The sequence below is a fragment of the Harmonia axyridis genome, chromosome 3 (genome assembly GCF_914767665.1).
Source record: "Harmonia axyridis chromosome 3, icHarAxyr1.1, whole genome shotgun sequence".
In the NCBI taxonomy this organism is placed as follows: Eukaryota; Metazoa; Arthropoda; class Insecta; order Coleoptera; family Coccinellidae; genus Harmonia; species Harmonia axyridis.
The window spans coordinates 59,127,140-59,139,895 of NC_059503.1; the positions used below are offsets into that span (position 1 = coordinate 59,127,140).

Here is a 12,756-nt window from a genome sequence, read left to right on the forward strand (position 1 = left end):
TTATTGATGAAAGATCAGCATAAAAATAATGCTTCACCAGCGACAATAATCAACACAAGCCAACGAAATTTCCAACAAAAAAGTGCAAATGTTTCCATCAAAAACGCACAAAAACCTGTCAAGGAGAAGATTATTGTCACTGAAAATTCTCATATGAGCGGTGTAACGAGAGATCTGGGTAAACACGTGAGTACAAAAATGCCATCTGCCAAAGATACGAAAAATATTTCACCGATCGCAGCGGTTGATTCATCTGAGAATACGAAACAATCACATTCAAAAGTAAATGAGTGGACGGAAGTTAAATATAGAAGGCCGAAACAAAAATTTAATCGTCCATTAGTGGTCGGTGATTTCTCTGGATCATCAAAAGTGGAGGGAATTGAGAAGATGAAATTTCTTCATGTCTCTAATTTAAAACCGGACACTAAGGCGGAGGATTTGTTGTCATTTTTGAATAAAAACTTTTCAAATGAAGTGAAATGCGAATCATTAAAATCTCGGTTTCCGGATAGTTACTCCTCTTTCAAGGTCACAATTCCAGCGAGTGAATACGAAAAGGCCCTTATAGCATCAAATTGGCCAAATCGTGCAAGTGTACGTTATTTTTTTCAACGCAGACCGACCAAACCACCGGGTTAGTAGCCAATAATGATAGTTTGTTCAATTCTAGTAGCCTAAAAATTGTACAATTGAATATTCAGAGTATTTCGAACAAGATTAATAGTCTTCAAGTTTTCTTGGCGGAAGAACAGCCTGATATCCTGAGTATCGTTGAACATTGGTGTGTAGAGGAGAATATCAAACTGATGATTCTCCCAGGATACGTACAAGTCGCGTACTTTTGCCGTCTTTCACACAGAAACGGAGGCACGGCAGTATATGTTAAAAATGGATTAAAAGCATCGGATTTTAATGTGTCCAATTTATCTGAAGAAATGAATTGTGAGATATGTGGAGTAAAAATTATAGCCAATAACCTCAAATTAGGGGTTTTAGTATATACAGGTCACCAATGAATGATATTCTCCCATTCCTTGATAAACTCACGTATGTCTTACAACAGTGCATTCATAGAGTGGATTCAATGTTCTTGTGTGGAGACTTTAACATTGACTTCAATAAAGTTGATTCAAAAACGAAAAATCCTTTTGTTGATTTTCTAAATTGTTTCGATTTTAAAATTACATGCTTTGAACCGACTAGAGTGTTCACCGATATTTCTGGTAGAACTTCTAGTTCATTTATAGATTATATATTGACAAATACTGATCTGAAATCCTGTAAAACGCGGGTTTTCGAGGCTAATCTTGCCGATCATAAAGTAATTTCGCTTGATTACTATTACGTATCAGCTGTGAAAAAAGTAGATAATAAAACACAATATGTAAGGGATATTTCTCAGAATAATTTGAATACATTCAATATGTCAATTCATGATACAATATTTGCGGATATATACGGTGAGTCTGATGTTGATGTTTGTTTTCAGACTTTTGTGAATACCATCAGATACGTTTTTGAGGAATGTTGTCCGCTTAAGCGCGTCTGTGGTGAAAAGGATTATTCAAGAGGTTGGATAACGACTGAAATTAGAGAGAGTAGCCATCATTTGAAAAATCTTTTTTGGTTACATTCCAACTTGAAAAATTTAAATTCCCTGCAATTATATAAATCTGCAAAAAAGGAATATAATCAAATACTCAATAACACAAAAAGCAATTATTATGCGAAACTAATAGAAAATTCAAGTCAAAAGAATAAAACTGTTTGGAATCTGGTCAACTTAGAAACGGGGAGGACTAAATCAAAGGATTCTGAAATCTCTTTACTTCTGGGGGAAAATGTGTGTACTGATGCAACTTTAATTGCGAAATCTTTTGCTGAATATTTTTCTACTATAACATCAATGAAGCTACATGAATACTTTGGTAAACATCTGTCTCCATCAAGTACAACTTCAAAAATGCTGAATTCAAACTTCTTTTTCCATCCTGTTTCGAAGAATGAAGTTATGAATGTAATTAACAAGCTGAACAATAAAAACAGCACAGGTATAGATTTTATTTCTACAAGACTGTTAAAGACTATAAATGAATCCATTTCTGATCATTTTGCTAGTTTAATAAATTTATCTGTATCTACGGGAAGGTTTCCAGATTGTTTAAAGAAAAGTATGGTCACTCCTGTTCATAAAAGAGGTGATCCGCAGGACATTGCAAATTATCGCCCTATATCAGTTCTCACTAACTTTTCGAAGATATTTGAGAAGATTGTGTTCAACAGAATACTCGAGTTTTTGAATAAATTCAATGTAATCACGGATTCTCAACATGGCTTCAGACCGGGACGTTCAACTGAGACAGCGGCATATTCTTTTGTCGAAATTGTCTACAGACGTCTGGATGAGGGTATGTGTGTGGCGGGGTTATTTTTTGATCTGTCTAGAGCTTTTGACTCGTTGTGTTTCTCCTTCATGTTGAGTAAGTGTTATAATTTGGGATTCATGGGTATATTTTTGGATTGGTTGAGAAATTACATGACTGGTCGAACTGTGAAAGTCAGAGTGAATGGTGCTAGTTCGGATGAATGTGAGGTGGTTCTGGGGGTTCCTCAGGGCTCCGTTCTGGGGCCATTGCTATTTTTACTATTCATAAATGATTTACCGGTCTGTATCGACGCAGACCAAATTACACTATTCGCAGATGATACCTCGATACTTGTCACGGCTCGGAGCCCTGAGGAGCTCACGGAGTCGACCTCATATATAATCAGGTTATTCACTGATTGATGTAGAATGAATAAGTTAATGGTTAACGTTGAAAAAACTGTTCATATTCATTTCGGGTTGAAAATTTGGAACAGAGAGCGCATTTCTGTGTTTTGTGGGGACATCTCATTGACATCAAGGGAGTGGACTAAATTTCTGGGAGTCTACATGGACGATGGAATGAGATGGTCTTATCATATTGACATGGTGTGCAAAAAGTTGAATTCTTCCTTTTTCGCTATAAATAAAATAAAAAATTTGTTTCCACTGACGTCTATTCTAGATGTATATTACTCTCTAAGTTATCCTCACATAGCATATAATATTTTGACATGGGGAAGCTCATCAGATTTAAACAGAGTTCTGATATGTCAGAAGAGAATAACAAGGATGATCTTCAATATACATCCTCGATCCTCCTGTCGACCATATTTCATTGAGAATAAAATCATGACAGTGACTTGTATATACATATTCAAATGCTTACTTCATATGAAGAAAAATTTTAATTCTGCTACAAAATTATCTGATTTTCATTGTTATTCCACAAGGAACACAAATGTTTTAACTCTACCTAGTCATAGAACCTCCCGGTTTGAACGTTCACCGTCTTATCAGAGCATAAAGCTCTTTAATCATTTACCAGACTCTTTCAAGAATGAAAATCAAATAAAATTCAAAATTTTAATGAAAAAATTATTGTTGAATAAATGTTATTACTCGACTGCTGATTATCTTAGCGATGGATCGTTGGAATTGTGGTCTTGTAAAGTTGAGTGACATATACCTTTGTTTTAGTCAATTGTTATATACCTATGTATTAGAAATTGTATTAATTATGACCTGTCCTATACTGTAACACTCACAAAGGATCAATAAACTTTATTATTATTATTATTATTATTACAAGAAGGAAATTCCGCTGTAGAGTACCAAACCCTTGGATGAGTCGGCTGCACTGAGGCGGAACGCGTTAGAGGAAGGTTGGAACCTTTCTCTACGGGTTCAGCGGAGGTGTAATGGAGGATTTTAATGAGTATGCCCTTATGGAGCGCCTCACACTGCCCAACAGGTGCCGGCAGCAGATTCACACTTGTCGAGATTTGTTGGATGGATTTCCCTACATTTAAAAAAAACGTTAGGTTAGGTTGAAATGATTTTGATGGGAGCTTCTAAGTGGATATTTGTTTATTTATTTATTTTTTTTTTAAAAGGTGATCAGAGTTTGTTTGGCAAGTCTGGAAAAATTTCGTTCAGAGCAGTATGGGATAAAGTAAAAAATTACCATTACCATTATTTTTAACTTTTATCTGTTACCTACTCTGGAAAAGATTAACCTTGAATAATGATGCCTGGAAAGGATTTGTTAGCCCAAAGTGTCGTTTTAATTTGACTATTTTTTCAACTTTTTCAAACTGTCATTCAAATTTTCTAAAGTTGAAATGGACTAAGCTTGAACGATAATGCCTAAAAGGAATTAAGTAGACTAGTCAACATTTTTTTTTCGTATAGGAAAAAAATGGCTCATCTATTTGTTGGAGTACTACCGTAAGTACTGCCTCGTTGGTCTAGGGGTATGATTTCCGCTTAGGGTGCGGGAGGTCCCGGGTTCAAATCCCGGACGAGCCCATATTATTTTTGTGCGGAACGAAACCAAATCCTTTAATTTATTTCATAACCGCGCTGTCAATATTGATTATTTTTTTTAAATGAATTTCGTCAAGGACTGCTAATGCCGTCAGTTAGATCAATAATTTATTCATAAATTCTATCTGTTATTTCCATTTTCTAATATATCTCTCTAATTTGAGATTTAAATAGACTTACCTTGAACGATGATGGGTGAAAAGGATTGAGTAGTCAGTGTTATTTAGTATGGGACGAGAAATGGCTCATTTGCTTGTTTGAGTACCAATGTTAGCACTGGCTCGTTGGTCTAGGGGTATGATTTCCGCTTAGGGTGCGGGAGGTCCCGGGTTCAAATCCCGGACGAGCCCATATAATTTTTGTGCGGAACGGAACCAAATCCTTTTTTTATTTCATAACCGCGCTGTTAATATTGATAATTTTTTTAAAGGGATTTCGTCAAGGACTGCTTATGCAGTCAGTTAGATTAATAATTTATTTTCAAATTTTATCTCTTATTCCCATTTTCTAATATATCAATCTAATCTTCTTCTTCTTCTTCAGGTGCCATCTCCTCTCAGAAGGTTGGCTATCAAAACGGCTACCTTCATCTTTGACACTGCAGCCCTAAACAACTCAACAGAACTGCACTTGTACCATTGTCTCAAGTTGTTTAAACAGCAGATTTGCCTTCTTCCAATGTTCCTTCTTCCCTGTATATTTCCCTGTATCTGCAATAAGGTATATTTCTCCCCTCTCAGCACATGACCCAGATACTGCAACTTTCCAATCTTCACCCCGTTCAGTATTTCTCTCTCTTTACCCATTCTTTTGAGCACTTCTTTATTTGATACTTTGTCTATCCACCTTATTTTGAGTATTCTCGTGTATGTCCACATTTCGAAGGCCTCCAAGCGATTACTAATATCCTGTTTTATTGTCCAGGCTTCCATTCCAATCAATTCCATCAATCTAATATAAGATTTCAATTGATTTACCTTGAACGATGATGGGTGAAATTGAGATTGAGAAGTCAGTGTTATTCAGTATGGGACAAGAAATGGCTCATTAGCTTGTTTGAGTACTACTGTAAGCACTGGCTCGTTGGTGTAGGGGTATGATTTCCGCTTAGGGTGCGGGAGGTCCCGGGTTCAAATCCCGGACGAGCCCTAATTGTTTTTATGCGGAACGGTTCACCAAAAGGGTTTAAATGACCAATTATATTATTTTTCTTGATTGAACGCCCTCTTTTCATGGTATTATTAGAAAGCATGGGATAAATGTGCCCAAGTTTGAGATAATTAAGATATCTACTGGGTGTTCAAAGTGAGACCATTCATTGATTCAAACGTTCATATCGGGATCATTCCAAACGATACCCCCTGTATTTTATTTCTTCATCAAAAATTTTATCTTTAAAAGCTCATGTAACAACTAAGAAAATAAAATATATGATGTGCAATTCGAAATGAGCTCGACATCAACGTTTGAATGAGTCAGCAAAGTATCGTCAGTAGAGTCATCAATGATTATCGAAAAGTCAGTACCCACTTACCTCCGTTCTTCTAGTATTCCCTTCAAATATCTCATTCAAATTGATTTATTTCGAAGTTATTAGGTTTCTCGAGAACCTCAATTTATGAAAAATCGAAAAATCCCCAAAACCGGTAAGTTTTATTTAAGCAAATGAAACTTTGAACAAACTTGGGTTCATTTATTCCAAATACTCATTCTAAAAATTTGATAAAAGAAAGCGTTTCATAAGAAAAAACATATGTTGGGTCATTAACACTTTTTTGGTCTATTTCCATACAATTTGAAAATGAAGCTTTAATGGAGCATTAACGATACTGTGTCGAAAAAAAATTCAAATATTTTATCGTTCAAAGTAGGTAAGAGTCTATTTCAACCATAGAAAAGAAGAATAACAGATAGAAGATGAAAATAAATTTTGTAACTTGTCAACTTATGGATTAACTAAGGATTTGGTAATGTTCCGCATAAAAATAACATGGGCTCGTCCGGGATTTGAACCCGGGACCTCCCGCACCCTAAGCGGAAATCATACCCCTAGACCAACGAGCCAGTGCTAACAGTAGTACTCAAACAAGCTAATGAGCCGTTTCCGTCCCATACTAAACAGGACTGTTGACTACTTAATTCTTTTCAGCCTCAAGATATGTCTATTCCAATCCATATAATAATATAGATATAAATATATTTTTTTTTAGAATTCTTCATTCAGCAATCAGATACAATAAAAAGAAAAATCTATAAGCTAAAGTGGTGAAAAAATTAAAAGAGTAATAAAAAAAATAAAACAAAAAAATTGATTAAAAAGACTGTTGCAGGTTGATGCCCCTTAGCATCACCTGGTCAAACTTGTTAATTCGATTGGCCATATTTTCTTTAATCGTTTGTTGTTTATAGGAATCAGCATAGGTTGCATCAGATCAATTTGGTGGGCTTCTAATTTCTGATGGTAGGTTTCAGATCTGCTTCGGATTGTCTCTTGGATATTTGGGATGTTTAGATCCTTGTGTTATGGTGTGTAACAAACCAAGGAGCACCGACCATCTGTCGAAGAATTTTTGACTGACATCTTTGTATAATGTCAATATTTGACATTACGCACAGCCCCAAAGTTCAATTCCATACGTCTTTGGTTTGATGTTTGATGACACACTTATACAGGAAGATCTTGTTTTCAATGGAAAGTCTAGATTTATTTCCAATTAGCCATTGCAATTCTTTCATTTTGATTTCCATTTGTTTCTTTTTTTCATTATATGGTGTTTCCAGGTTAATTTTTGGTCAATATGCATACCGAGGTATTTGACCGAATTTGTTTTTGGTATGGGCACATTGTTCATTGAGACTGGGGGTGGATGTTATCTGAGAAGATTTAATATAGATATATGTATTAGAAAATGGTAATAAGAGTATAAGAGATAGAATTTCAAAAAGAATCATTGATCTATCTAATGTCAATCTCGACAACACGGTTATAAAATGAAAGAAGGATTTGGTACCGTTTCGCATAAAAATATATTGGGCTCGTCCGGGATTTGAACCCGGGACCTCCCGCACCCTAAGCGGAAATCATACCCCTAGACCAACGAGCCAGTGCTTACAGTGGTACTCAAACAAGCTGATGAGCCGTTTCTGTTCCATACTAAACAGGGGTAGGATTCTGTAACTTTCGTTATCATAGCAAACGAAAGCGATAACGTTACGAAGCGAAGCTAAGCGAAGCGAATGCGGTATTCTGTAAGCGTCTTTTTCTTTATCGTTTCGTTATCTTTACGCTTTTAGTTTCGTTGTCGGAGCTTACCGACTTTACACGAAGGAACATTGGCAACGTTGCAAATAAGTAGATATTCAAGCTACTGTAGGATTCTGCAGGTTTTGACATATGAGGTACCTGAGATAATCTGTAATAAGAGCAATGAGATAAGAGTCCCTTTTATGGACTCTAGCTGTAATGTCTTTTGAATAATCCACAGTATTTAACTTGAGTATTGTCAGAAATTATATTTTGATTTATGACTCTCATTGGAAGTTACTTAACAAAGGGTTTCATACCATTTTAAACTGTTTAGTTTATCATTAAGAATGAATTAGCTAATTGAATACAGCACCTGAATGCAAATATTGAGTATTACAAAAAGTCTTATTTGAGCACTGGAAGAAATTCGAAATGGAACCTCGTTCAATGGATTATAATTTAAAACCTTCATTCTTATTCCAGTTACAAAACCTACCCATACTACAAAATAAGTTCGGGGAGTCAACTAATAGTGTGTATAGGTATAAAGAAATATTCATCATGTTTTCAATGATTCTGATCATCGACGAGGAAATCTCAAGAAGAGTTCGTCTAACTCTTACAAGAGAGGAGAATAGATTTCTTCGAGATAGAAGTGATCCATTTAACTTAACGGATGAGAGATTCATAGACGTTTTCCGTTTGTCGAAACATTTAGTTCACGTTCTATTCGATGAATTGAAACCATTTATGGATAATTATTGGAGGAACACGAGAACGCCATTTGAACAGCAAATATTGATAACTCTGAGATTTTTTGCCAGTGGAAATTACCAAGAATATTACAAGAATATTACAAGAATATTACAAGAATATTTGCTAGCAGTAAGTCAACCCATGGTCAGTCGTTGTGTTAGTGAAGTGACTAAATTGATTAACCATGTATTCCAAGGAAGAATTAAATTCCCTAATGATTCTGAGAAGACCCAAAATAAAGGGAAATTTTTTGAGAAATGTGTGTGTTCTTTTCTTGAAGATAACTTTCATAACGCAATTTTTCAATAATTAATAGAATGAATTTCAAACTTAATATTAAGAATTGTGATATTGTGAAGCAAAACATTCAAAATTATAACCTCGAAATCGAAATCATTCAAGTGTCATAATATGACGCTTAAGACTTGGTCACGTGGTGAAAGTAAACCAATCAAAAACGTCGTCGGACTTTTCGTAATGACAACGAACCCTTAAATGTTTCGTTATCGTCATGAGGTCGTTCTTTGCTTCGGCAAACACGACTATTGCCGAATCCCTTTACAGAATACCGAACCGAGCAAAACTGTCGTTTCGTCACGTTTTCGCTTCGCTTTGCTGCTACAGAATCCCACCACAGGACTGTTGACTATTTAATCCTTTTAAGCCTCAAGGTATGTCTATTTCAATCCATATAATATAATAATAATAATAATAATATATCATTTATTCAATTGAAGTATACATCTTGAATTAATTACATTCTTTGAATGGTGAATAAATGAACATACTTACGAAGCAGAGCACGTCTGCTTGTGTGTAAGAATATATATAACTTAGCATATAGTGTGATCAGAGATATAAAAAACCAAAAAGGATACACATGAACAAAAATTTCAATAGTAAACACACAAAACGCAAGACTAAATACGAGCATATAAAATTACAAAATATATAAATATAAAAAGCATTAAAATACATCGGAGCATACAATTATCACATGATAAAATCAAATATCCCGAAGCAGACAAAAGACGACAAAATATAAAATTACTGTTTCAATCCATATATGAGAAAAAGGCACTTTCAGTTATCGATCATCTCGGGTATTTCAGAACGGGAAGCATGTCGAACATAACGTTTAAGTTTATTCTTAAGTTTTCTGAGGTTGAGCTCACATTTTAGTGCATCTGGTAGACTGCTAAAAAGTTTGGGACCCAAATAATTATAGTTCCTTTGGCCGACCGACTTGTGCATGACTGGTATTACAATACTTTCTTTATGGCGGTCTTAAAGTTGTGACTGTAGGTGATTAATTCATTTTTGTACTTAAATATATTGAACTGTAGCAACACTGAAGAATAGTTGTCTTGGGTAAAATATTTCAGTCTCCGAGTATAGCAGGTTGCTAGGATAGTCGTATCTCCTCTGCAGAATACATCTTAAAAAACGTCTTTGAATTACCTCAAGGGAACGCAGATGCATTTTAGAGACTCCTCCACAACCAATTATGCCGTATTTCAAATGATACTCTACCAAACTTTTGTACAAAATTACTTTTTGTTCATTGTTTAATATATTGATTATTGTCTTGCACCTGTACAGAATGCATCGTAGCTTTTTTACAAGATGTTGGTCCCATCTTAAGTGGTTGTCTAGAATAATGCCGAGGTATTTAACTTTTTTTGCAGGCTTGACGACGGCCATTCCGGATATTTCTCTGTCATACTCTGGCAGGGATATATCATAACTACTGAATGGTAGATAGGATGTTTTCTCAAAATTTATTGATAGCAATCTATAGTCAAACCACTCCTTTATTTTGCTCAGGTCGTTCTCTAGGTTATTTTTTAGATGGAACCAGTCGTCGTCTTCGCAGAATATGACTGTATCATCGGCAAAGCTAATAACTTTTGAGTGGGTATTTAATAAAAATAGATTATTGAGGTAAATATTGAACAGTATTGGTCCTAGGACCGTTCCCTGAGGTACACCACATTCAATAGTTTTTTCATAACTCACACCGTCACCAATTTTCACTCTTTGCCGCCTATTTAGTAGATAGCTTCTGAAAAGATCTTGTGCTATGCCTCTTATCCCCACATCCTCTAGAGTTTTCAGTAATATAGAGTTTTCAGTTTATATAGATATATGTATTAGAAAATGGTAATAAGAGTATAAGAGATAGAATTTCAAAAAGAATTATTGATCTATCTAATGTCAATCTCGACAACACGGTTGTAAAATGAAATAAGGATATGGTACCATTTTGCATAAAAATATAGTGGGCTCGTCCGGGATTTGAACCCGGGACCTCCCGCACCCTAAGCGGAAATCATACCCCTAGACCAACGAGCCAGTACTTACAGCAGTACTCAAACAAGTATGTGAGCCATTTCTTTCTTATACAAAAACGATATTCTTGGCTAGTCTACTTAATTCTTTTCAGGCATCATAGATAGATAGATAGATAGATATATTCATCTCAAGTATTTACAGATGCTGTCAAAATAAATGTATATAATAAATTATATAATAAATAAATAATAAAAGTACATGTTCACACGTTACAAATTTCACAATTGATATAATCAACGACAAAATAAACAATTTTTTCATAGGAATGACTAGAATTTATGGGACAGAAACTCATCCATCGAGTAGAATACATTTTCTTCAAGCAAGCTCTTTATTTTTTTCTTGAAGGTATTATAATGTAGTGATGTCAGGCTATCCGGTAGTTTGTTATAGAGTTTTAGGCTGTTATATATGTGCATGTTTCTCGTTTTCTCCAGTCTATGTAAAGAAAGTACATATTTGTCCTTGATTCGCGTGATGTGACCGTCAACGCTCAAGTGTTTCTGGAATCTGTTTCCACTCCCATGCACATATAAGAGGCACTCCATGATGTAACAGCACGGAACAGTAAGTATACCATATTTTTTTAAAAATGGTCTACAGCTTGTCATCCGACCTTCCCCTGCTACTATTCTGATAGCCTTTTTCTGTTTCAGGAATGTCCTTCCTGCTTCCGAGGACGCCCCCCAAAGAATGATGCCATAGGTCATTCTGTGAGAAAGTTCTTTATGTTTCTAATTGAGAGTGCTGTCGAAAGTTTGCCAGACAATTCGTTCACATGCTGATCCCAACCTAGGTTTCCGCTGATTGATAATCCAAGCAGGGATATACTTCTTTGTTCCATCGTTTGGTTGTAATTACGAGCTCTCTCGTTTTATCAGCATTCACACTCATACTGTTGTATATGAACCACCCAACAGCATCATCTATGGATTTTTTAGATTTCGCCTGAAGTAAACCTTCCACTTTATCTCTATTTAGAAAGGAGACATCATCCGCAAAGAGCACTATGTCATCCACCACAACATTATGTACCAAGTCATCGATGTAAAGGGCAAATAAAATTGGTCCAAGCACCGATCCCTGGGGAACTCCTTGGGTGACTCTACATTTGGAAGATATTTTGCCATCAAGGTCCACTATTTGGTAACGCTCGTGTAAGTAAGGCCCAGTTTCACCAAATGCTTTAATCTTGACTTAGCTCTTAAGTGAGGCCTTAGATCACGATTAATGTAATGTAGCGTTTCACCACACTCCAAAGCGCCATTTAATCGACCAATCGCGATTTAGCACTAATCGGCCATTTTTGGAGGATTATAACTAAGATGCATAGAATACCTATGCATCTTAATTATAACCTTTCAAGTTGAGATTAATAATTATTTATCAGTATGGAACTCCTGTCTATGTAATTATTTTTCCGGAAATTTCTAATTTTTGGGTAAATTTTATCAAAATATGACTATATGTATAGGCTGAGGCTCAATATTTCCCATTTAAAATAAACTTTGTTTTTGTGTTTTATGAAATTTATTGCAAATAATAATTTATTCATATGTTTGATTGAAATATTATTTAAGAAGCAGTTAAACTTGTTAATAAAAATAAATAAGTTAATAAAATTACTTATATAGTTTTTTTTTCAGAATGTGTGGTTTTGTGAAATGGGATAATTTCTTTTTAACTTCTGCAAGTTTCCGACATTTCGAAGCACATCACTCGACATTTTCGGCAAAAATTAACTTTGTTTTTTGTTTACAAGATGACAAATGTTTTGAAATGTTATGAGTTATGAATGAATGACACCTGACACCTAGCGTCAATGGTGGTCATCACTGCTAATACGATACAGAACACTATTATAACTCTTTGTTCACAACGTTGCCAAATGGTCTGACTATTTAATCGCGATTTGGTTAATCGCGATCATCTTTGGACGGGTTGATGCATGGTGAAACAGAAAACACTGTTAAGCCTGCTT

The 12,756-nt window shown here is 35.1% G+C and overlaps 6 non-coding genes across 6 annotated transcripts; 3 read left to right on the forward strand and 3 right to left on the reverse strand.

The window, feature by feature from the left end:
• The first annotated feature begins 4,327 nt into the window (after nucleotides 1-4,327).
• Nucleotides 4,328-4,399, forward strand: Trnap-agg. The gene has a single exon. It is a non-coding gene; the product is annotated as a tRNA-Pro (tRNA).
• A 296-nt stretch (nucleotides 4,400-4,695) lies between these two features.
• Trnap-agg lies at nucleotides 4,696-4,767 on the forward strand. Its single transcript has one exon. It is a non-coding gene; the product is annotated as a tRNA-Pro (tRNA).
• A 727-nt stretch (nucleotides 4,768-5,494) lies between these two features.
• On the forward strand, nucleotides 5,495-5,566 carry Trnap-agg. The gene has a single exon. It is a non-coding gene; the product is annotated as a tRNA-Pro (tRNA).
• Nucleotides 5,567-6,409: 843 nt separating this feature from the next.
• Trnap-agg lies at nucleotides 6,410-6,481 on the reverse strand. The gene has a single exon. It is a non-coding gene; the product is annotated as a tRNA-Pro (tRNA).
• Nucleotides 6,482-7,449: 968 nt separating this feature from the next.
• On the reverse strand, nucleotides 7,450-7,521 carry Trnap-agg. The gene has a single exon. It is a non-coding gene; the product is annotated as a tRNA-Pro (tRNA).
• Nucleotides 7,522-10,703: 3,182 nt separating this feature from the next.
• Trnap-agg lies at nucleotides 10,704-10,775 on the reverse strand. Its single transcript has one exon. It is a non-coding gene; the product is annotated as a tRNA-Pro (tRNA).
• Nucleotides 10,776-12,756: the final 1,981 nt, after the last annotated feature.